Here is a 25,957-nt window from a genome sequence, read left to right as displayed (position 1 = left end):
GAGCCGAGATTGCGCCATTGCACTCCAGCCTGGGCAACAAGAGCAAAACTCCCTTTGGAAAAAAAAAGGATTCAACAGAAACAGATAAACATGGTGAAACTGAGGCCAAAATTTAAGAGATTAGGCCTAGATTTTTTTTTTCTTTTCTTTTTTTCTTTTGGAAATTTTAACCAGGTTTGGCCGTTCATGAAAACTAGCTGAGTTTTTTCTGTGTTTTAAGTGGGAGTGAAGTTCTGAAAGGGTCAGGAACAAATGGAAGAAAATGGAGCTAACGGGGGACTTGGGGCACAGCCAAGTGTTCTTAGGCCCACTGAGTCAAAGGCACAAGAATCAAACTGGAGAGAGTGAGGAGCTCAAGCCAGACAAAGCCAAAGTGGTAGATTTCCTTTCTGAGGCCAACTAGGTTTTCCTTTGCTGGGAAGGAAGAGGGGCTTTTAAATTTTTGATCTAAAATAGAGGTGAGTTTAGGGTGCCGTACAGCTGCATTTTTCACCCCTCAGAATCCCTTCTGCTTGAAAAAGGTCTTAATGAGGTCTAGTGGCCCTAACTCGACCTGCATGGTCAGTGTTTCTTTCTTTAGAGAGTGATCCTACTGAATTAAAATTCAATTAATCCAACTTTAAGGGCAAGAAAAACTATTTGTGAAAAATCATTAAACAGCACATAAAATCCTTTGAGGAAGACTGAATACTAGGAGAAGTACAGCCTGGCTTTTGTTAAGGTACTTTGGGCCCAATGAGTTAATTTTTTCAAGGAATTTTAACAAGATAGTGGTCAAAGTGGAATTTGTTCATGTAGTTTATTTAAGGTTTTACAAGGCCCTGCAAAGAGTCCCTCCCCTAAGTCTGGAGGAGAAGAGAGTTTGTAAAAACGTGGTGAGAGGTAAAATCTTAGGGGGGCATTTTTAGACTTGGGAAGAAATAAAACTGGCCTAGATGCTTCAAAAATATCAGGGTCCTGCCCAGGCGCTTAAACACTTTATGGCAGGGTGCGGTGGCTCACGCCTGTAATCCCAGCACTTTGGGAGGCCGAGGCAGGTTGATCTTCTGAGGTCAGAAGTTCGAAACCAGCCTGGCCAACATGGCAACCCCCCCATCTCTACTAAAAATACAAAAATTAGCTGGGCGTGATGGCACACGCCTGTAATCCCAGCTACTCAGGAGGCTGAGGCAAGAGAATCACTTAGAACCCAGGAGGTGGAGGTTGCAGTGAGCCCAGATCGTGCCATTGCACTCCAGCCTGGGTGACAGAGCAAGACCATATCTAAAAAAAAAAAAGCCAAGGTCCTTAAAGACAAAGGAAGTCCAGAGAACTGCCACAGATGAAAGGAAACTGGGCTGGGCACAGTGGCTCACGCCTGTAATCCCAGCACTTTGGGAGGCGGAGGCAAGTGAATCATGAGGTCAGGAGTTCAAGACCAGCCTAGCCAACATGGTGAAAGCCCATCTCTACTAAAAATACAAAAAAATTAGCCGGGCATGGTGGCCAGCGCCTGTAATCCTAGCTACTCAGGAGGCTGAGGCCAAGAACTGCTTGAACCTGGGAGGCAGAGGTTGCAGTGAGCCAAGATTGCACCACTGCACTCCAGCCTGTGTGACAGAGCGAAACTCCGTCTCAAAACAAAAAACAAAAAAAAAAGGAAACTGAGGAGACTTGACAACTGAATGTAACATGTGATCATGGATTGGATCCTGGGAAAGGAGAAACAAATTTGCCCAGAAAGGACAGATTTGGGACAACTGGTGAAACATGAATCCAGTCTATGGATTAGATAATGGTACTATATCAACATTTAATTTCCTGACTTTGAGAACTGTACTTTTGTTGTGTAAGATAATGACCATGGTCTTAGGAAATGCACAAGGAAGTGATTAGACATAGAGGGGCATCACTGGGAGCGCTGGTTCACTCCTGTAATCCCAGTGCTTTGGGAGGCTGAGGTGGGCGGATCACGTGAGGTCATGAGTTCGAGAAATAGAAGGGCATCATATCCACAACTTTACTCCCAGATGGTTCAAGAAAAATAGTATACGTGTGTATAGCTATATATACTACACTTATAATACGCACATATGTACATATCCCAACAAATACATACCGTGTACATGTAATACATGTATATAATATATATAGTAATATATATGTAAATATATGGGAGAGAAGAAGTGATAATGCAAATTGGGCAAAGTGTTTATATTTGGGGACTCTAGGTTAAGGTTATATTGGAGTTCTTTGTACTATTACAATTTTTCTCTACATTTGAAATTATTTCAAAATACAAGGTAAGCTAATATAAAAATAAGTAAAACTAAATAAATTTAAGAAGAGATAAAAGCTTTAAAAAAAAGCCAGGCATGGTGGCTCATGCCTGTAATCCTAGCACTTCCGGAGGCTGAGGCGGGAGGATCATTTGAGGCCAGGAGTTCAAGACCAGCCTGGTCAATATAGTGAGACCTCATCTCTATTAAATAAATAAACAGGCTGGGCACCGTGGCTCGCTGCCTGTAATCCCAGCACATTGAGAGGGCGAGGTGGGTGAATCACAAGGTCAGGAGATCAAGACCATCCTGGCTAACACAGTGAAACCCCGTCTCTAATAAAAATATATAAAATTGGCCGGGCGCGGTGGCTCAAGCCTGTAATCCCAGCACTTTGGGAGGCCGAGGCGGGCGGATCACGAGGTCAGGAGATCGAGACCATCCTGGCTAACATGGTGAAACCCTGTCTCTACTAAAAATACAAAAAATTAGCCGGGCGTGTTGGCGGGCGCCTGTAGTCCCAGCTCCTCGGGAGGCTGAGGCAGGAGAATGGCCTGAACCCGGGAGGCGGAGCTTGCAGTGAGCCGAGATCGCGCCACTGCACTCCAGCCTGGGTGACACAGCAAGACTCTGTCTCAAAAAAAAAAATATATATATATATAAAATTAGCTGGGCGTTGTGGCGGGCACCTGTAGTCCCAGCTACTCAGGAGGCTGAGGCAGAAGAATCTCTTGAACCAGGGAGGCGGAGGTTGCAGTGAGCTGAGATCACGCCACTGCACTCCAGCCTGGGTGACAGAGTGAGATTCCATCTCAAAAAAAAAAATGAATAAATAAATAATAAACAAATAAATAAATGAAAAGGAACCTTAAAAGAAAAAAAAAGAGAAACAAAAAGGAGGGCCGGGCGCGGTGGCTCACGCTTGTAATCCCAGCACTTTGGGAGGCCGAGGCGGGTGGATCACGAGGTCAGGAGATCGAGACCACGGTGAAACCCCGTCTCTACTAAAAATACAAAAAAAAAAAAAATTAGCTGGGCGTGGTGGCGGGCGCCTGTAGTCCCAGCTACTCGGAGAGGCTGAGGCAGGAGAATGGCGTGAACCCGGGAGGTGGAGCTTGCAGTGAGCCGAGATTGCGCCACTGCACTCCAGCCTCCGTCTCAAAAAAAAAAAAAAGAAACAAAAAGGAGGTAGATAAGGAAAGAAACAATCTGTGACATTTTTTGATTTCCTCTTGCCCCATAATATATCAAGACAGGTGCTAATAGGCTACACAAGAATTAAGAATCACCCCAAAGAGGTTTGTAACCAAACTAGGAAGACCTAAGGCACTTGCATTAATTGAAAACCTGTGGTCATCCATGTATCCAGGAGCCATCATTCAACAAAGAGTTACTAAAGACCTCTGGTGCCCAGGCCAGTGTTTGTGACTTAGCTGCTGCCTCCAAGGAGCTGGCAGTTTTCTGCAAGAGACCAACACACACAAAATTATTGCAGTGTCCATAAGAATTGTGATGGTAGCATGAATGTGGGAGTGTGCATCTCAGTCTGGGGAGGGAACCTGCCAGAAACAACTTACTTCTCTGAAGATGTGACACTGAAAGTAGGTTTTGAAGGCTGAGTAGGAGTCAGAGAAGGGAGTTGTGAGCCTTGGTAGAGGAGACGGTCTGCAAAGCACAGAGATAGGAGACAGTATGCAACAGCCAAGCAACAAGGGCACATTAAGCAAAGTGGGTGCTGAAAAGCATCAGGCAGGAGGCTGGACAGGTGAGTCATGGCTGAAAGGCTTAGAGGAGGCTAGAGTTTCTGAGCTAGGATTTGAAGAAGGAGACTGCAAAGGATTCGTGAAAACCACGTATTATAGACAAACAGAGGGAATGAGCACACAGGTCAGGAATGAGCAAATCCCAAGGCTAAGGGGACGGTAAACACTCTGGAGCCTGGGAGTCTGCACAAGGTGGGGTTGTGCAAGGTGTTTGCTTCTCACCTGAGCCTGCAGGCTTTCACATGAGGCCTCAGCCTATAGTCCCATGGTCAGGGTCAACCCAGGAAAACAGAAATGACTTTACATATTTATAACAGAGAAATTTAGTGGGGAGATTTTGTTGGACAGGTGAGGGAATTAAGAGGTCAGCTAGAGCAGGAAGCCGCTGCCACTCCTAGGCTGGAGGGTCAAGGGAGGAAGTGATGTTACCTGAACCCAGGGGTCGAGGTCACCTGCTGGAAGCTGAAGCCACAACAGGCCTGGAACTGGAGCCATGTAAGAGATGCAGCCACTACTGAAGACGGGAGTTTCTACCCAAGGCAGAGGGAGGAGAGAATACCCTGGCTTTTCCCTCTCATCCTCTCGTCAACTGCCATCCTCCTATTGGCTAAACCCAGCCAAAGCCAACTGACATAGGAACTGAGGGAATATAACTGAGGATCAGCCTCGCTGTGATCTAGGACAGAGCAGGGGAAGGGCTGGGAATGGACCTGAGGGCACCCAGACCCAGAAGCAGTCCATATGGGAGCTGTTTTCAGTCCCACACATAAATTGGGCAGTCTTTTCTGTCCATGTATCAGCACTGACCCATTCAATCCCCCAGTGTTCTTCGGCTCAGGAAATGGTACCATCATACATCCAGGTGCTCAGGTAAAAACTCTGGAGTCAACCCCACTCTCACCTTTTGACTTCTGTCTTTCATCCAACCCATCAACAAATCCTAGGGGCTCTACTTTATTTTGTTTTTTTGGCCTTTGTTTTTTGTTGTTGTTGTTTTGAGATGGCACCTCGCTCTGTTGCCAGGCTGGAGTGCAGTGGCTTGTAAAATGGAGAAATCAAAAGTGCCATTTTCTGGCTATTTAGAACCATTATCGAGTTTGTATTGGGGCCAAACAGTGTTGTAGAAGAAAATAAGACACTTAGGTTTTAGGTCAGGCGAGAGTTGAAGAGGTTTTAAGTTTTTGAGAACACAGGCTAAGGGAGAAGAAGGAGGAATGGAGGGTGGAAGGTTGCCCATAGTGAAGGAGGCAAGTCCAGAGAAAAGAGAGGGTAGAGACACGGAGAAGGGGGGTTAGTGAGCAGCCCTGGGCGGCAATGCGGGTGAGCAGCCAACGCAGGCATCCCCACAATTAACTTGCCACCGAGAGAATGTGGGTGAATGACCAAGGCAGGTGTCCCCGCAGTGATCAGACACCAATACAGTGTGGGTGAATAATCAGGCAGGGGTCCCTGCAGTGATTAAACACCAAGGGAAGACTGTCTTCCCGAGTCCGTGACCAGCGCCGGAGTTTTGGGTCCACGGATAAAATGTGTTTCCGTTGTCTCTACTAGAGAGGAAAAAGAACTGGAATTGGAAGGACAGGGAGACTGAAGGGTAGCAAGACAGGCTGGAGAAGAGAGTGAAAAGACCGCTTACCCGATTTGAAATTGGTGAGATGTTCCTTGGGCTGGTTGGTCTGAGGACCCGAGGTTGTAGGTAGATCTCATGGAGTGAGGGTGAGGACAGGGGACTGGTCTCCGAAGGAGTCCTCCTGTCCCGGGTCTTCGGCACCAAATGTCACGCGCGTCCGTGTGAAGAGACCACCAAACAGGTTTTGTGTGAGCAACAAGGCTGCTTATTTCACCTGGGTGCAGGTGAGCTGAGTCCTGAAAGACTCAGGAAGGAAGATAAGGGTGGGGCCATTTTATAGGATTTAGGTGGGTAGTGGAAAATTACAGTCAAAGGGGGTTTTTCTCTTAGGGGCAGGGGCAGGGGTCACAAGGTGCTCAGTGGGGGAGGTTCTGAGCCAGGAGAAGGAATTTCACAAGGTTAATCGCTCAGTTAAGGTGGGGCAGGAACAAATCACAATGGTAGAATGTCATCAGTTAAGGCAAGAACCAGCCATTTTCACTTCTTTTGTGATTCTTCACTTGTTTCAGGTCATCTGGACAAATACATGCAGGCTTGGGCTCAGAGGTCTGACACAAGCAATTCTCTTGCCTCAGCCTCCCCAGTAGCTGAAATTACAGGGATGCACCACCATGCCCAGCTAATTTTTGTATTGTTATTTTTTATTTTTTTATTTTTTTGAGACTGAGTTTTGCTCTTGTTGCCCAGGCTGGAGTGCAGTGGCGCGATCTTGACTCACTACAACCTCCGCCTCCCAGGTTCAAGCTACTCAGCCTTCCTGATCTGCCCACCTCGGGCCTCCCAAAGTGCTGGGATTACAGGCGTAAGCCACGGCGCCCAGCCAATTTTTGTATTTTTAGTAGAGACAAGGTTTCACCATGTTGGCCAGGATGGTCTCGATCTCCTGACCTCATGATCCACCCGCCTCGGCCTCCCAAAGTGCTGGGATTATAGGCATGAGCCACAGCGCCCCACAAAGGCTCTACTTTATTTTTTTATTTTTTTATTTTTTGAGACGGAGTCTTGCTCTGTCACCCAGGCTAGAGTGCAGTGGCGCAATCTCGGCTCACTGCAAACTCCGCCTCCCGGGTTCACGCCATTCTCCTGCCTCAGCCTCTCCAAGTAGCTGGGACTACAGGCGCCCGCCACCACGCCCGGCTAATTTTTTTGTATTTTTAGTAGAGACGGGGTTTCACCGTGGTCTCGATCTTCTGACCTCGTGATCCGCCCGCCTCAGCCTCCCAAAGTGCTGGGATTACAAGCGTGAGCCACCGCGCCCGGCCCAAAGGCTCTACTTTAAAAACATTGTGTATTTCATTAGTTTGAAAAGGCACATTTTTCTTTTTCTTTTTTTTTTTTGAGACGGAGTCTCACTCTGTCACCCAGGCTGGAGTGCAGTGGCGCGATCTCAGCTCACTGCAAGCTCCGCCTCCCGGGTTCATGCTATTCTCCTGCCTCAGCCTCCCAAGTAGCCAGGACTACAGGCACCCACCACCATGCCCGGCTAATTTTTTGTATTTTTAGTAGAGACGGGGTTTCACCTTGTTAGCCAGGATGGTCTCGATCTCCTGACCTCGTGATCTGCCCGCCTCGGCCTCTCAAAGTGCTGGGATTACAGGCCTGAGCCACCGCACCCAGTGAAGAGGCACATTTTTCACTTGACATTTCTGAAGTTGGGATGAAGTTTTCAGAGCATTAAACTAGTAGAGTTTTTCCTCATGTGGTGGTAATAATGGTATATGCTTCAATTATTTATTGCTGCTTAACAAACCACTTGAGAACTGAGCTGCATAAAACAACCACCATTTTACCTTGCTCACAGGTTTTGTGGGTCTGGAATTGAGAGAAGGCACAGCAAGAAATATTTGTCTCAGCTTCACAATGCCTGGAGTCTTAGCTGATAGCTGGGATGACTGTAAGGGCTGGAGGCTAGAGTCATCTGGAGAGGAATCACTCACATGTCTGGCTCCTTGGTTGGGATGACATGAATAGCTGGGGGCTCACTGGCTGGCTGGCTATCTATCTATCTATCATCTATTGTTATATATTCTCGGAACTTCTCCATGTGGACTCTCCACATGGCCTCTCTATTATGGCAGCTCGTGGTTCTGAGGGCCAGTGTCCCAGCTTCTTATTCTGATTGGACTGCTATAATAAAATACCATAGACTAGGTAGCCTGTAAACAACAGTTTACCTTTCTGAAGGCTAGGAAATTGAAGGTAAGGTACCAGTAGATTTGGTTTCTGGTAAGGGCCTGTTTCTTCATAGAAGCCATCTTCTCGCTGGGCGTGGGGGCTCACGCCTATAATCCCAGCACTTTGGGAGGCTGAGGTGGGTGGATCACGAGGTCAGCAGTTTGAGACCAGCCTGACCAACATGGTAAAACCCCATCTCTATTAAAAAATCCAAAAATTAGCTGGGTGTGGTGGCACGCGCCTGTAATCCCAGCTACTCAGGAGGCTGAGGCAGGAGAATCGCTTGAACCTGGGAGGCAGAGGTTGCAGTGAGCCAAGATTGCGCCATTGCACTCCAGCCTGGGCAACAGAGTGAGACTCCAACTCAAAAAAAAAAAAAAAAAAAAAAAGAAGGTATGTTTTCATTGTAACCTCACAGGGTAGAAGGGGTGAGGGATCTCCCTGGGGTCTCTTATAAAGGCACTAATTCATCATGAGGGCTCCATTCTGATGACCCCATCACCTCCCAAAGGCCCCACCTCCTACCTCCTAATACCATCACCTTGGGGGTTAGGATTTCAACATATGAATTTTGTGGAGACACACAACATTCAGATCATAGCGCCCAGTGAGCAAGATGAAAGTTTGCCTCCGAAGTCACATCGCATCACTTCCACTGTACTCTGCTGCTTGAAGCAGTCATAAGCCCACTCAAATTTTAGGGGAAGGCACACAGACCCCTGACCTCTCCATAAAAAGAGTGTCAAAGAATTTGGGGCTATGTTTTAGAACTGCCACAGTGTATCTTAAAATTAGTGGAGTCTTAGAGTCCACAAAATACATTATCTTGAATTTGAGCACCCCTCACAACCTCTACTGCTAACACCCTGGTCCAAGCTGTAATTACCATCCATCTGCCTCAGTGATTCCGATCCATCCCTCCTAGGCACCCTCACCATCTATTCTCTACACAGTAGCCAGAGTGATCCTTATAAAACATAAATCATGGCCGGGCATGGTAGCTCATGCCTGTAATCCTACCACTTTGGGAAACCGAGGCAGATGGATCACTTGAGATCAGGAGTTCAAGACCAGCCTGGGCAACATGATGAAACCCTGTCTCTACTAAAAATACAAAAATTAGCTGGGCATGGTGACTCATACCTGTAGTCTCAGCTACTTGGTGGGGCTGAAGCAGGAGGATTGCTTGTACCTGGGAGGTGGAGGCTGCAGTGAACTGTGCCACTGCACTCCAGCCTGGAGGACAAAGTGAGACCCTGTCTCAAAAAAACAAAAATAAAAACCCACAAACAGGCCAGGTGTGGTGGCTCATGCCTGTAATCCCAGCACTTTGGGAGGCCGAGGCAGGCAGATCACCTGAGGTCAGGAGTTTGAGACCAAACCGGCCAACATGGTGAAACCCTGTCTCTACAAAAAATACAAAAATTAGCCAGACGTGGTGGCGGGCACCTGTAATCCCAGCTACTCGGGAGGCTGAGGCAAGAGAATCGCTTGAACTCAAGAGGCGGAGGTTGCAGTGAGCCAAGATCATGCCATTGCACTCCAGCCTGGGCGACAAGAGCAAGACTCCATCTCAAAAAAAGAAAAAACCCACAACAAACAAAAACACTTAAATGATATCATAGACTGCCTTGATCTTAATCTTCTATTGGCTTCTTACCACCCAGAAGAAAATCCAAAGTTCTAACTTGGACTTATAAGGCCCTATATAATCAAACTCCTGACTTTATATCTGACCTTACTTCCTGCCAGTTTACCCCCCTGTTCATTCCATTCTTTCACTGGCAACATTGCTGTTTCTCAAAGGAATCTATCATATTTACACCTCAGGGTGTTTTAATTTGTGGTCCCCTCTTTCTGTTACTCTTCTCCCCTAGGTATCTACATAGATATCTTTCACCTCATTCTGGTCTCTACTCAGATGCCATCTCTTCAGACAGGCCTTCCTTGACCTCTCCATCCAAAAATAGCACATTCAACTCTATCACTCTGTCCCCACACCCAGCATGGCTTTGCTGTGCTTTGCTTTACAGCATTGATCACAAAAGGCTAATCTGCTCCACTTACATGTTTACATGTGCGTTTACATGTGCATTGTCTGCTCCAACTTCAAGGCAGGGACTGTTTTGTTCACTTCTGCTTTCCCAAAGCCTGGTATATGGTAGGTGCTCAATAAATACTCATTGAATGAATTCACTTACTGCCTCATTTCCTCATTGTGTAACCTCGGGCAAATAACTTCTCTGGGCAGTTGGCAAGCAGGCTGGTGGATGGCTGTTCCTGCAGGGTCTCACTCACATAGTTGTTAGTTGGCCAGCTGTCTGTGGGGAGATGGAGGTAACTGAGCCACATGTCTTTCATCCTCCAGCAAAGTAGCCCAGGTGATCACATAGGTTGAATAGCAGCAAGAAGGCAAGCTCCACATTCTCTTCTGCTTGTGTCATGTTTGCTGTTGTTCCATTGGCCAAAGCACGTCATGTGGCCCTTCCCAGAGTCATGGTGAGAGGGCACAGTCAAAAGGCAAGCATAGGCCGGGCGCCGTGGCTCACGCTTGTAATCCCAGCACTTTGGGAGGCCGAGGCGGGCGGATCACGAGGTCAGGAGATCGAGACCACAGTGAAACCCCGTCTCTACTAAAAATACAAAAAATTAGCCGGGCGTGGTGGCGGGCGCCTGTAGTCCCAGCTACTCGGAGAGGCTGAGGCAGGAGAATGGCGTGAACCCGGGAGGCAGAGCTTGCAGTGAGCCGAGATTGCACCACTGCACTCTAGCCTGGGTGACAGAGCGAGACTCCGTCTCAAAAAAAAAAAAAAAAAAAGGCAAGCATACGGGGAGGCGTGAACAAATCGGGGGCCACGATTACAACCGTCTACCGAAAGAGCTAATTTCAGAAGAGAGGACTAGCTTAAGTGCAGCAAAGGTGGGAGGTGGCAAAGAGGAAAAACAACTTCTGACCCAGCATTCTGGAAAAGCAGTGGACTTTGAGTCAGTTTTGTTTTATTTTGTTTTGTTTTTTTGAGATGAAGTCTCGCTCTTGTCCCCTAGGCTGGAGTGCAATGGCGCGATCTTGGCTCACTACAACCTCTGCCTCCCGGGTTCAAGCGAGTCTCCTGCCTCAGCCTCCCGAGTAGCTGGGATCACAGGCATGCACCACCACACCCAGCTAATTTTTGTATTTTTAGTAGAGATGGGGTTTCACCATGTTGGCCAGGGTGGTCTTAAACTCCTGACCTAAAGTGATCCGCCCACCTTGGCCTCCCAAAGTGTTGGGATTACAGGCGTGAGCCACCACGCCCAGCCAGTTTTTTTGTTTTTTGTTTTTCAGACAGAGTCTTGCTCTGTTGCCCAGGCTGAAGTGCTGTGGCATGACCAAGTCTCACTGTAGCCTCAACTTCTCGGGCTCAAGTGATCCTCTCACCTCAGCTCCCTAATAGCTGAGACTATACGTGTGGGCCACCACGCCCAACTAATTTTTTTTTTTTTTTTTTTGTAGAGATGGAGTTTCACCATGTTTCCCAGGCTGGCCTTGAACTCCTGGCCTCAAGTGATCCCCCCCGTCTTGGCCTCCTAAAGTGGTGGGATTACAGGCATGAGCCACTATGCCCAGCGATTTTTGTAGTTTTTGTAGAGAGGGGGTTTTGCCATGTTGCCCATGTTAGTCTCAAACTCCTGGGCTCAAGTGATCTGCCCTCCTCGGCCCCGCAAAGTACTGGGACTACAGGCATAAGCCACCATTACAACCTAACATCTGTTATTTTATCTATTTATTTATTTATGTATTTTATCTATTTATTTATTTATTCGTTTATTTATTTTTGAGACGGAGTCTCCCTCTGTCGCCCAGGCTGGAGTGCAGTGGCGTGATCTCAGCTCACTGCAAGCTCTGCTTCCGGGTTCATGGCATTCTCCTGCTCAGCCTTCTGAGTAGCTGGGCACCCACCACCACGTCTGGCTAATTTTTTGTATTTTTAGTAGAGACGGGGTTTCACCGTGTTAGCCAGGATGGTCTCGATTTCCTGACCTCATGATCCGTCCACCTCGGCCTCTCAAAGTGCTGGGATTACAGGCGTGAGCCACCGCACCTGGCCCTATTTTTTTACTTTTTAATAGTAGCCATTTTGATCGATGTAAGATGGTATGACGCTGTGCCTTTGATTTGCATTTCTCTAATGATTAGTGACGTTGAACATTTTTTAAAGCTTGTTTCCCATATATATGTCTTCTTTTGAGAAGCATCTGCTCATGTCCTTTGTTAATTTTTTAATGGGGTTGTTTGTGTTTTGCTTGTTGATTTGTTTAGGTTCCTTATAGGTTCTGGATATTAGATCTTTGTCAGATGCATAGTTTGCAAATATTTTCTTCCATTCTGTAGATTACCTGCTTACTGTGTGATAGTTTGTTCTGTGTGCAGAAGCTCTTTGGTCTAATTAGGTCCCACTTGTCAACTTTTGTTTTTGTTGCAATTGCTTTTGGAGTCTTTGGCATGAAATCTTTGCCAAGGCCTGTGTCCAGAATGGTATTTCCTAGGTTTTCTTCTAGGGTGTTTATAGTTTTCGGTCTTACATTTAAGTCTTTAATCCATCTTGAGTTGAGAAGGAAGGGATCCATTTTCACTCTTATGCATATGGCTAACCAGTTATCACAGCACTATTTATTGAATGGGGAGTCCTTTCCTATTGCTTGTTATTATCAGCTTTGTCGAAGATCAGATAGTTGTAGATGTGCAGCTTTATTTCTAGGTTTTCTATTCTGTTCCAATGGTCTACGTGTCTGTTTTTGTACCAGTACAACACTGTTTTGGTTACTGTAGCCTTGTAGTACTGTTTGAAGCAGGGTAGTATGATGCCTCTGGCTTTGTTTTAAAAGCACTGTCTCATTTAATTTTCATAATCACCCAGAGCACTAGGTTCCATTTTCATCTCTTTTTTTTCTTTTTCATTTTTGAGATGAAGTCTTGCTCTGTTGCCCAGGCTGGAGTGCAGTGGTGCAATTTTGGCTCACTGCAACCTCTGCCTCCTGCATTCAAGTGATTCCCCTGTCTCAGCCTCCCAAGTAGCTGGGATTACAGATGGGCACCACCATGCCCAGCTAATTTTTGTGTTTTTAGTAGAGATAGGGTTTCACCATGTTGGCCAGGCTGTTCTCAAACTCCTGACCTCAAGTGATCTGCCTGCCTCAGCCTCCCAAACCTGGGATTACAGGTGTGAACCACTGCTCCCGGCCACAATCTTGAGCAACAAGAACAAACCTGGAAGCATCACACTACCTGATTTCAAAATATACTGCAAAACTATAGTAATTAAAACAGCATGATATTGGCATACAACAGATATATAGATCAATGGAACACAATATAAAGCCCAGATATAGATCCATGTATTTATGCTCAATTAATCTGCAACAAAGGTGCCAAGATCACACAATGGGAAAAGGACAGTCTCTTCAATAAATTGTGTTGGGAAAAGTGAATGTTTACAGGCAGAAGAATGAGATTGGACCTTTACAGCACACACAAAAATCAACTAAAAGTGGATTAAAGACTTAAAATATAAAACCAAAAACTGCAAAACTACTAAGAAGAAACAGGGAAAAAGCTTATTCACATTGGTCTGGACAATGATTTTTTTGGGTATAACCCCAAAACCACAGGCAACAAAAGCAAAAATAGACAAATGGGATTGCATTAAACTAAAAAGCTTCTGCACAGCAAAGGAAACCAACAACAGAGTTGAAGAGAACTTACAGTACGGGAGAAAATATTTGCAAACCACACATCTGATAAGAGTTAATATCTAAGATATATAAGGAATTCAAGTAGTTCAACCGCAAGAAAACAAATAACCCAACCAAAAAATGAGCAAAGAGGCCAGGCACGGTGGCTCATGCCTGTAATCTCAGCATTTTCGGAGGCCGAGGTGGGTGGATCACCTGAGGTCAGGAGTTTGAGACCAGTCTGACCAACATAGTGAAACCCTGTTTCTACTAAACATACAAAATTAGCTGGACGTGGTGGCACATGCCTGTAATCCCGAGTACTCGGGAGGCTGAGGCAGGAGAATCGTTTGAACCCAGGAGGTGGAAGTTGCAGTGAGCCGAGATGGCACCATTGCACTGTAGCCTGGGCAACAAGAGCGAAACTCCATCTCAAAAAAAGAAAAAAAAAAAAACAAAAAAAAAGCAAAGAGCCAGGTGCAGTGGTGTCTACCTGTAGTCCTCCTACTTAGGAAGCTGAAGTGAGAGGATTGCTTGAGCCCAGGAGTTTGAGGCCGGCCCAGGCAACATAGGGAGACCTCATCTCTAAAAAAATAAAAATAAAAAATTTAACGGGCAAAGGACCCAAATAGATATACCTCAAAAGAAGATATATAAATGGCCAATAGGTGTATGAAAAAATATTCAGCATTGGCCGGGCACGGTGGCTCACGCCTGTAGTCCCAGCACTTTGGGAGGCCAAGGCAGGCGGATCATGAAGTCAAGAGATCGAGACCATCCTGGCCAACATGGTGAAACCCCGTCTCTACTAAAAATACAAAAATTAGCTGGGCGTGGTGGCACATGCCTGTAGTCCCAGCTACTCGGGAGGCTGAAGCAGAAGAATTGCTTGAACCTGAGAGGCGGAGTTTGCAGTTAGCCGAGACTATGCCACTGCAGTCCAGCCTGGCGAGAGAGCGAGACTCCATCTTAAAAAAAAAAGAAAAATACATCACCACTCATCAGGGAAATGCAAATCAAAAGCAGAGCAAGATATCACTCACACTTGTTAAAATGGCTATGATCAAAAAGACAAAAGATAACAACATGTGGAGAAATGGAAACCCTTGTACACTGTTGGAGGGAGTATGAGTTGGTAGAGCTGTTATGGAAAACAGTTATGGTGGTTCCTTGAAAAATTAAAAACAGAACCACAAGCTGGGCATGGTGGCTCATAGCTGTAATCCCAGCATTTTGGGAGGCCAAGGCAGAAGGATTGCTTGAGTCCAGGAGTTTGAGACCAGCCTGGGAATCATAGTGAGACCCTATCTCTACAAAAAATAAAAAATTAGCAGGGCCTGGTGGCCGCACCTGTACTCCTAGCTCCTCGGGAGGCTGAAGTAGAAGGATTGCTTGAGCCTGGGAGTTCAAGGCTGCATGCAGTGAGCTATGTTTCAGCCACCACACCAGCCTGGGTGACAGAGTGAGACCCGTCTCAAAAAAACAAAAGAACTACCATATGATCCAGTAATCCCACTTCTGGGTACATATCCATAGAAAATGAAATCAGTATGTTGAAGCGGTATCTGCACTTCCATGTTCATTGCAGCATTATTCACAATAGCCAAGATATGAAATCAACCTAAGTGTTTGTGGAAGGATAAATGAATTTTAAAAATGTGGTATATCCAGAGAATGGAATACCATGGAGCCTCAAAAAGGAAGTAAATGTGGTCATTTGGAACAACATGGCTGAAGTTGGAGGACATTATGCTAAGTGCAGTAAGCCATAATAAGTGAAATAAGCCATTATGCTAAGTGAAAATAAAAAGACAAATATTGCATGATAAAGATATCACTTATATGTGGAATCTTAAAAAGCTGAACTCACAGAAGCAGAGTGTAGAATGATAGCAGCTCGGGACTGTTGGGTGGAGGAAATGGGGAGATACCGGTCAGTTATTATTATAGAGCTGTTTAAGTCATGCAGGATGAGTAAGTTCTGGAGATCTAACATACGGCAATTATAGTTAATAATACTGTATTGTATAGTTGAAATTTGCTAGTTTTTTTTGGGGGGGTGGGGGGTGGACTGAGTCTCAGTCTGTAGCCAGGCTGGAGTGTAGTGGCGCAATCTCGGCTCACTGCAACCTCCACCTCCCGTGGTTCAAGCGATTCTTCTGCCTCAGCTTCCTCAGTAGCTGGGACTACAGGCATGCGCCACCACGCCCAGCTAATTTTTTGTATTTTTAGTAGAGACGGGGTTTCACCACGTTGGCCAGGATGGTCTCAATCTCTTGACCTCATGATCTGCCAACCTTGGCCTCAGAAACTGTTGGGATTACAGGCATGAGCCACTGCGCCTGGCCGAGAGTAAATCTTTTTTTTTTTTTTTTTTGAGACGGAGTCTCACTCTGTCGCCCAGGCTGGAGAGCTGTGGCGCCATCTCGGCTCACTGCAAGCTCCGCCTCCCGGGTTCACACCATTCTCCTGCCTCAGCCTCCTGAGTAGCTGCGACTACAGGCGCCTGCCACCATGCCCGGCTAATTTTTTCTATTTTTAGTAGAGATGGGGTTTCACCGTGTTAGCCAGAATGGTCTCACTCTCCTGACCTCGTGATCCACCCGCCTCAGCCTCCCAAAGTGCTGGGATTACAGGCGTGAGCCACCGCGCCTGACCCTGAGAGTAAATCTTAAATGTTCTCACACACACAAAAAGCAAAAAGTTAACTATGTGAAGTGATTAATATGTTCATTGGCTTGATGTGGTGATTATCTTTTTTTTTCTTTTTTTGAGACAGGGTCTCACCTTGTCACACAGATTGAAATGCAGTGGTGCAAACCCTGCTCACTGCAGCCTCAACCTCCCAGGCTCCACCAATCCTCCTGCCCCAGCCTCCAAAGTAGCTGGGACTACAGGTGCATGCCACCATGCTCAGCTAATTTTTTTTTTTTTTTTTTTTGAGACGGATTCTTGCTCTGTCGCCCAGGCTGGAGTGTAGTGGCACGGGTTCATGCCATTCTCGGGTCTCAGCCTCCCAAGTAGCTGGGACCACAGGTGTGTGCCACCACACTCGGCTAATTTTTGTATTTTTAGTAAAGATGGGGTTTTGCCACGTTGGCCAGGCTGGTCGTGAACTCCCGACCTCAGGTGATCTGCCCGTCTCAGCCTCCTAAAGTGCAGGGATTACAGACACAAGCCACCAACATGCCCACCCTGGGAGACCCTATCTCTAAGAAGAAGAAAAAAATTGTCTGTATTATTCACAATATGACTTTTTTTTTGAGATGGAGTCTCGCTTTTATTGCCCATGCTGGAGTACAGTGGTGCTATCTTGGCTCACTGCAACCTCTGCCTCCCAGGTTCAAGCAATTATCCTGCCTTAGCCCCCAGAGTAACTGGGACTATAGGCATGCACCACCAGGCCTGGCTAATTTTTGTATTTTTAGTAGAGACAGGGTTTCACCATGTTGGCCAGGATGGTCTTGAACTCCTGACCTCAGGTGATCTGCCTAGGCCTGGCATTACAGCCATGAGCCACTGTGCCTGGCTTGTTTTTGTTTTTTCTTTGAGACACTGTCTTGCTCTGTTGCCCAGGCTGGAGTGCAGTGGCACAATCACAGCTCACTGCAGCCTTGACCTCCCAGGCTCAAGTGGACCTCCCGCCTCAGCCACCTGAGTAGCTAGTAATATACTATTGACATGTGCCACCACACCTAATATTTTTGTTTTTTTGTAGGGACAGAGTAGTGCCATGTTGCCCAGGCTGGTCTCAAACTCCTGGCCTCAAGAGATCCTCCTGCCTTGGCCTCCCAAAGTGCTGAGATTACAGGTGTAAGACATTGTGCACTCATATACACTTTATTTATCAATTACACCTCAGTAACCCTTGAAAACACTTTTAATTTAAAAATAGTCAGGTGCAGTGGCTCATGCCTGTATCCCAGCACTTTGGGAGGCCAAGGTGGATGAATCAGGCCAGGAGTTCAAGACCAGCGTGGCCAACATGGCAAAATCCATCTCTATTAAAAATACAAAAATTACTCGGGCGTGGTGGTGCATGCCTATAATCCCAGCTACTTGGGAGGCTGAGGCATGAAAATCTCTTAAGTCCAGGAGGCAGAAGTTGCAGTGAGCTGAGATCACGTCACTGCACTCCAGCCCAGATGACGGAGCAAGACTCTGTCTCAAAAAAAGAAAAAAACGTCAGGCGTGGTGTCTCACGCCTGTAATCCCAGCACTTTGAGAGGCCAAGGCGGGTGGATCACCTGAGGTCAGGAGTTCGAAACCAGCCTGGCCAACGTGGTAAAACCCTGTCACTACTAAAAATACAAAAAAATTAGCCGGGCATGGTGGCAAGCAACTGCAATCCCAGCTACTCAGGAGGCTGAGGCAGAAGAATCGCTTGAGCCCAGGAGGTGGAGGCTGCAGCGAGCCAAGATGGCACCAGCCTGGGAAATAGAGCGAGACTCAGTCTCTAAAAAAAGAAAAAAGAAAAAAAAAATCTCCCCTCAATTTTTTTTTGAGACAGAGTCTCACTCCGTTGCCCAGGTTGGAGTGCAGTGGCACTATCTCGGCTCACTGCAGCCTCCACCTCCCGGGTTCAAGCGATTCTCCTGTCTCAGCCTCCTGAGTAGCTAGGACTGCAGGTGCACACCACCACAATCGGCTAATTTTTATATTTTTAGTAGAGACCATGTTGGCCAGGATGGTCTCAATCTCCTGACCTCATGATCCACCTGCCTCAGCCTCCCAAAATGCTGGGATTACTGGCGTGAGCCACTGTGCGTGGCCTTAAAATTTTTTTCTGGCCGGGTGCAGTGGCTCACACCTGTAATCCCAGCACTTCGGAAGGCTGAGGCGGGTGGATCACCTGCGGTCAGGAGTTCGAGACAAGCCTGGCTAACACAGTGAAACCCCGTCTCTACTGAAAATACAAAAAATTAGCCGGGCATGGTGGCAGGCGCCCGTAGTCCCAGCTACTCGGGAGGCTGAGGCAGGAGAATGGTGTGAACCCGGGAGATGGAGCTTGCAGTGAGCCAAGATCGTGCCACTGCACTCCAGCCTAGGCGACAGAGCGAGATTCTGTCTCAAAAAAAAAAAAAATTTTTTTTTTCTTTAATTTAAACTTTCTGTAGAGATGAGGGTCTTGCCGTGTTGCTCAGGCTGGTGTCAAACTCCTGGGCACATGCAATCCTCCTTCTTTGGCCTCCCAAAGTGCTGGGATTACAGGTGTGAGCTACTATGCCTGGCCAATGAAGCTGTTTTAAAAAAGAGCTGGGAGTGGCTGGACGCAGTCACTCAAGCCTGTAATCTCAGCACTTTGGGAGGCTGAGGAGGGTGGATCAGGCGGTCAGAGGTTTGAGACCAGCCTGGCCAACGTGGTGAAACCCCTTGTCTACAAAAAAAAACAAAAATTAGCTGGGTGTGGTGGTGTGTGCCTGTAATCCCAGCTACTCAGGAGGCTGAGGCAGGAGAATCACTTGAACCTGAAAGGCGGAGGTTGCAGTAAACCTAGACTGCACCATTGCACTCCAGCCTGGGCGACACAGCAAGACTCCGTCTAAAAAAAAAAAAAAAAAAAAAGAAGAAAAAAAAAAAAAAATAAAAAAAAAAGAAGAGCTGGGAGTAATGGATGTCCCAATTATTTATTGCTATGCTGCAACAAATGACCACAAAATATAGTGGCTTAAAGCAACAGTCATACCATTAGATTTCACAATTTTGTGCATCAGGAATTCAGACAGGCTCGGCTGGGTGGGATGTTCAAGGATGGAGGTTTCAAGATGGCTTCACTCTTACACCTACCACCTTGGCAGGGATAGCTGGGAGGCTGGGCTCCAGTGGGTCCCTGTCCTTCATGGAGATTTTGAGCCTCTTCATGTGGTCTCTCTGGAAGGAAGGTCAGACTTCTTACATCGTGGCTCAGGCTATGAGAGACCAAGGTGGAAGCTGCCAATTCTCTTAAAGGTTAGGCCTGGACCTGGCATAGCATTACTTCTGCCATGCTTTATTAATCGAAGTAGTCATGTTCTGGGAGGAGGGAAAAGGCTGAGTTGGAACTGCCAGGCAGAAGCTATACTGGGAGCTATGATGGCACCAGTGCACTCCAGCCTGGACAACACAGTGAGACCCTGTCTCTAATAATAATAATAATAATAGTAATGCAAAGTAAAAAAGGGAGCCATAATGGGTCCTAGGCAGTTGAGTCTGGGTATATGATGGTTGTTGGTGGGCCTTGTGTGGAAAAGTGATGGAAATAATACTGGGTCAGGCATGGTGGCTCATGCCTGTAATCCCAGCACTTTGGGAGGCCGAGGTGGTTGAGACACCTGAGGTCAGGAGTTCGAGACCTGCCTGGCCAACATGGTGAAACCTCGTCTCTACTAAAAATACAAAAGTTAGCTGGTATGGTGGTGCATGCCTGTAATCTCAGCTACTCGGGAGGTTGAGGCAGGAGAATCACATGAACCTGGGAGGTGGAGGTTATAGCAAGCCGAGGTCGTGCCACTGTACTCCAGCCTGGTGACAGAGCAAGACTCTGTCTAAAATAAAATAAAATATAATATAATAAAATTAAATTAAATAACACAAAAAAGGAAGTAATACTGGACAGGGAGTTATGAGAGAGTAGAGAGGTCTTCGGCTGTCAGGTTAAGCAGTTAACTTTTCTAGGTAAGAGGGAGTCCTTGAATTCTACAGCAGGTGAATTCAAGGAATGAGTGAAGGACAGGATTAAGCCAAACAAGGATGAATAAATGGCGTAAAAATTTTCAGCTACAAAATCAGGCAGCATTTGGAGTAAGCAGCTGGTCAGTCTTAACAGCATGTATGGATTTATATATCTTTTGATTTTTCTGCTTTATTTATTTATTTATTTGAGACAAGGTCTCGCCCTGTAATTCAGGCTGGGGTGCAGTGGAACGATCTCAGCTCACTGCAACCTCAACCTCCCGGGTTCAAGCGATTCTCCTACCTCAGCCTCCCAAGTATCTGGGATTACAGGCGTGTGCCACCACACCTAGCTAATTTTTATATTTTTAGTAGAGACAGGGTTTCACAATGTTGGCCAAGCTGGTCTCAAACTCCTGACCTCAGGTGATCTGCCTGCCTCGGTGAGGTACCACGCCCAGCCCTGGATAATTTTTTGTATTTTTTGTAGAGATGAGTTTTCGCCATGTTGCCCAGGCTGGTCTCAAACTCCTGGGCCCAAGCAATCTGCCCTCCTTGGCCTCTCAAAGTGCTGGAATCACAGGCATAAGCCACCATGCCCAGCCTATATTTTAAAAACAACTTTCATTGCTTTTAACTCTTATTATGAAAGACACAAATTTCATTTTCAAAAATCCAGAATGACAGTTTAGCTTTAAAATGGTTGGCAGCAGGCAGCCACTTCGGGGTCTTCAGCTGGGAATGACAAGAGGCAAGACTACAACTTTCTATTATGGAGGGGAAGGAGGATGTGGTTTGTTGTGTGAGATGCTGAGGTCCAGGGGAGGGTAGTGATTAGACAATGACAAACTTAAGGGTCGGGAGGCAGTTTGCAAACCACTCTGCTGAATACCAATTATTACACTTTTTTTTTTGTCTTTTTTTCGCCGCCTGTTTGTGGAGAACGAGGTCTCGCTATATTGCCCAGGCAGGTCTCAAACTCCTGGGCTCAAGCTATGCTCCCACCTCTGCCTCCGTAAGAGCTGGGATTATAGGCGTGAGCCACTGCACCCAGTGACTACCAATGATTAAAAAACAGTGAACGGGCCGGGCGCGGTGGCTCAAGCCTGTAATCCCAGCACTTTGGGAGGCCGAGGCGGGTGGATCACAAGGTCAGGAGATCGAGACCATCCTGGCTAACACAGTGAAACCCCGTCTCTACTAAAAAATACAAAAAATTAGCCGGGCGTGTTGGCGGGCGCCTATGGTCCCAGCTACTCGGGAGGCTGAGGCAGGAGAATGGCGTGAACCCAGGAGGTGGAGGTTGTGGTGAGCCAAGATCGCGCCACTGCACTCCAGCCTGGGGGACACAGAAAGACTCCGTCTCAAAAAAAAAAAAAAAAAAAAAAAAAAAACACAGTGAACGGCCAGGCGCGGTGGCTCATGCCTGTAATCCCAGCACTTTGGGAGGCCGAGGCGGGCGGATCACAAGGTCAGAAGATTGAGACCATCCTGGCTAAGATGGTGAAACCCCGTCTCTACTAAAAAATGCAAAAAAAATTAGCCAGGCATGGTGGCAGGCGCCTGTAGTCCCAGCTACTCGGGAGGCTGAGTCAGGAGAATGGCTTGAACCCGGGAGGTGGAGCTTGCAGTGAGCCTACATCGCGCCACTGCACTCCAGCCTGGGTGACAGAACAAGACTCCGTCTCAAAAAAAAACAAAAAACAAAAAACAGTGAACATGGGGCCCGGCACCATGGCTCACGCCTGTAGTCCCAACACTTTGAGAGGCCAAGGCAGGTGGATCACGAGGTCTCAGGAGTTCGAGACCAGCCTGGTCAGCATGGTGAAACCCCATCTCTATTAAAAATACAAAAAAATTAGCCAGGCATGGTGGCACGCTCCTGTAGTCCTAGCTACTTGAGAGGCTAAGGCAGGAGAATTGCTTGAACCTGGGAGGCAGAGGTTGCAATGAGCAAAAATCATGCCACTGCACTCCAGCCTGGGCAACTGGGCGAGACTCCATCTCAAAAAAACAAAAATAAAAACAAAAACAAAACAAACAAAACAAACAGTGAACATTTATAGCTTGGTACTATACTAAGCATTGTACATTTAGTAACTCATTTAACCCTGATACGTACCTGTATCATTCCCATTATATGGATTAAAAATTTGAGGCACCGAAGGGTTAAGCAACTTGTCCAAAGCTCCAGTTAAGCGTGGTGGAGCTCTCAAGTCTGTAGTCCCAGCACTTTGGGTGGCTGAGGCAGCAGGATTGCTTGAGGCCAGGAGTTTGAGACCAGTCTGGGCAACATAGTAAGACTTTGTCTCTAAAAAAAAGAAAAAAGGAAAAAAAAGAAAAAAAGAGTAGTGGAGCTGAAGTGTTAGTTTAGCTGAGTTCTGTCGTTAACCACCAAAGCTAGATATTTACTTTTACCTTTTATATGTGCAATTCAAGTTTCTCTATTCTAATTTATAAAGTTCTAGGTGACTAGAACTTCCATGATATCATCTGACATGTTGCTGTTCTGGACTCAGGGTTGTTGAAAGCAGCTGACACACTCTGTTAATGATTCCAAAGCCAGAGTCAGAACTCCATCCCCCCCTAACTGGCAGGATGCAGGCAATGATTCAGTAGGTTAGGCTGGTTCCCCCCACCCCATCCCCTCACCCCCTGCCATCGTTCAAAATAGTAATTATGATGTAATGTTTCTTTAATGTTTAAAAAAATACTCTGGTGATTTATGGACTTAAAAATTATCTGAATGCACCCTGAGGATGATGGTGAAAGGTGCAATTTTGACATCAAAACAAGCGGGTGCATCGAATATTTAATTAAAGGATCAGATGAAGAAAGCAGATACAAAGTCGCTCAGATGGAAATGTGGCCTAACCCCCAGCCCAAGGTCTGAGAGAGTGGCAGAAGCTAGTGTTACCTTTGAATACAAAACAGGGCTACAGACGAATTCAAGAAAGAATGAAAATTTATTGCTTATATAATTTTAGGGCTAGTTTTTTTGTTTGTTTGTTTTTTTTACGAGGCGGAGTCTTGCTCTGTCACCCAGGCTGGGGTGCAGTGGCAGGATCTCAGCTCACTGCAACCTCTGGGTCCCAGGTTCAAGCAATTCTCCTGCCTCAGCCTCCCGAACAGCTGGGATTACAGGCGCCTGCCACCACACGCGGCTAGTTTTTTGTACTTTTAGTTTCTTTTTAGTTAATTATTAAAATACAAGATGATTTATTTTCAGGATTCTTGAAGGCATATAGACTCCCTTTCAAATGTAAATGACTGGAGGAAAAACTGGAAGCCTGCGTCCTCCTCCTTTGCTAACAAAGGGTGTTTATTAGCTAGGATGGCAATGAAAAATTTAATACAATGTAGTTTATAGCAGTGGACTGTGTCTTTGGCTCCTCATCTAGATGTGTAGTTTTGGCTCCTCATGGATAAGCTGTATAAAGCCTTATTAGATTCAAATACTAACTGTCACTATGCCATATTAAAAAAATCATTATAGCTATAAGCTGTATTTCTTATACAAGTGGGGTTAAATTGGTTGATTTGAAGATTTCCCTCTTTCCTACCGGTGCTAAAAAATTGTCTTAACCAAAATTAGGAATGTGCTAATTTAACAATTTACACTACAGGCCTGCTTCCTGGCAATGTGCTGTCAATTCAAGAAAAGAAAGAAGGAAAGCTACTTCACGATCAGAAATCAAACCTCACCCCCACTTCTCTCTCTCTCTTTTCTTCCTTTTTTTTTTCTCTGAGCAATGGTCCCCAGGAAACAAACCCACAAACCGCTGTCAAGTTTGATTCCTCTTTCTGGAGTTACAGCCTTCCTGCTCCTCCGTGATGGCTCAGCTGACGTACCACCTCTGCTACTCGTTTTCAAAATACATGTTGAGTCTCAGGACCAGGAGGACGATTGAGATTTTTTTCCTTGTCGTCTTTCTTTTCTTCTTCTTTCTTTCTTTTTTTGGTGGTGGGTGGGGCCAAACTAAGAGGGAGACAGCAGGTCTGGGCCATCCCTCTTCTGACCCTCTGGGGCCATCTTCCTTCTGGCAATTCTCTTCCCCCATCTGTTTTCCTCTTGTTTTTGTTTTTGTTTTTTTTTTTTTTTTTTTTGAGACGGAGTCTGGCTCTGTCGCCCAGGCTGGAGTGCAGTGGCGCGCTCTCGGCTCACTGCAAGCTCCGCCTCCCGAGTTCACGCCATTCTCCTGCCTCAGCCTCTCCGAGTAGCTGGGACTACAGGCGCCCGCCACCACGCCCGGCTAATTTTTTGTATTTTTTTAGTAGAGACGGGGTTTCACCGTGGTCTCGATCTCCTGACCTCGTGATCCGCCCACCTCGGCCTCCCAAAGTGCTGGGATTACAAGCGTGAGCCACCGCGCCCGGCCTAATACATGAAACATCTCTATGGCAAGGCCAGTATGGTAGAAAATTATGGTAAAAAATTATAGGAGTGCATTGACGCATATGAGCATTTCATGTTTCTACACAGGTCTCAAATTATGGAAGAAATACATCGTTTAGGCAAGAGATGGTGGCATGAGAAGCTTCCTCTTTAATTTTTAAATTATACAAAGTTTGCTTCTTCGTTTGGCAAAGGAGGGGCTCTGTTTTGGTCTTATTTGATCAATAATTTTTCACTGCTCACACATTTCGGAAAATGTTCACTGATCTTCGTTATGCTCCAGGTGCTGAGGAGGGAGCTCTGGGGGCAGCTGAGGGCTTAGGCATTCCTGGTGGGGCTGCCAGGCTCTTCCTCAGCCTGGGAAATGCTCCCATCTCAGGACAGCACCCTGGCCCCCGAGATGGCTTCATCCTTTTGGAGAGGTACTTCTGCAGCTTCCTAGGGCCATCAGCACATGTGTCCAGCTGGGTTGATTTAAGGGCTCTTTCCATGGATTCCGATGAGCAAAACCAGAGGAGCTGGGGAGGTCCATGTAGTGTATTTTTAAATTTCTCCCTCTTTATGATCCAGGCATAGTTATGCAGGTTGGACACTGAGGTGTTTTTTTAAATTGCTTATCGAAGTATAATTTAAACAGTGAAATCGTGCACAGATCTTAATGGCATTTATAAATTTTGACAAATGTACATACACGGCAATCTATTTTTATTTCACCACCTCAGAAGGTTCCTTCATGCCCTTTCCCAGTCAATACCTCCTCATCCCCAAGGTTACTTTTCCTCTCCCTATAGCTTAGTTCTGTCTGTTGTAGAATTTCCTGGAAATGGAATCGCACAGTATGAACTCTTTTGTGTTTGGCTTCTTTCTCCCAACACGATGTTTTTGAGTCATCAGGTTGTTGCCTGTACCAGGTTAAATAGGATATCACTAACAGCGAGATAGTGTTAAGAAGGGGACAATTTTTACCCCGTTGGCCTCCAGGCCAGATACTACCTAAATCCTGGTAAGTGGCCCTCCTTGCCCTTCCAAGTGAGTCTCTCTCCAGGGCCATGCAAGTTCCTCTCCCAGAACCGCTCAGGCGGCCTCGGGCACCACCCAGATGGCTGCGGGGCCATCACCAGGTCGCCTCCCCAGAACAGCTGCCCCCTGCTTCCCCCCAGCCCCATTAAAACTCAAAAGGGAACTCTGGCCCCTCTGCCGATCCGAATTCATACTCGCTTAATTCCATGCATCCAACTGCACACAACCGTGTGATGTTTTGGTTATCAGATATGCAGAGTTCTTTAAAAAACGTAAAAAGAAAAAAAGAAAAGGTGGGTAAAAACCGAGATCTCCCGGCAGTGGATATGTCTCGGTTGAGCCAGGGATTCAG

At 46.4% G+C, this 25,957-nt stretch overlaps 2 long non-coding RNA genes across 2 annotated transcripts in view; one reads left to right on the top strand and one right to left on the bottom strand.

Annotated features, from left to right (window-relative positions):
* The window catches only part of LOC134731820 (uncharacterized), a 32,890-nt gene extending 8,722 nt beyond the window's left edge, over window positions 1-24,168 (top strand). Inside the window, exon 2 of the long non-coding RNA XR_010114423.1 lies at window positions 23,816-24,168. This is a non-coding gene — a long non-coding RNA (uncharacterized lncRNA). The remainder of the gene's footprint in view (window positions 1-23,815) is intronic.
* LOC134731822 (uncharacterized) lies at window positions 19,225-24,122 on the bottom strand. Its single transcript, XR_010114425.1, has 4 exons — window positions 24,045-24,122; window positions 22,608-22,733; window positions 22,312-22,500; window positions 19,225-19,447 (listed from the first exon to the last, which is right to left on the bottom strand). It is a non-coding gene; the product is annotated as an uncharacterized lncRNA (long non-coding RNA).
* Window positions 24,169-25,957: the final 1,789 nt, after the last annotated feature.

This window comes from Symphalangus syndactylus, chromosome 1 (assembly GCF_028878055.3).
Source record: "Symphalangus syndactylus isolate Jambi chromosome 1, NHGRI_mSymSyn1-v2.1_pri, whole genome shotgun sequence".
NCBI lineage: Eukaryota > Metazoa > Chordata > Mammalia > Primates > Hylobatidae > Symphalangus > Symphalangus syndactylus.
The sequence above is the reverse complement of the archived record's forward strand: the minus strand, read 5'-3'. Positions and strand labels throughout refer to the sequence as shown.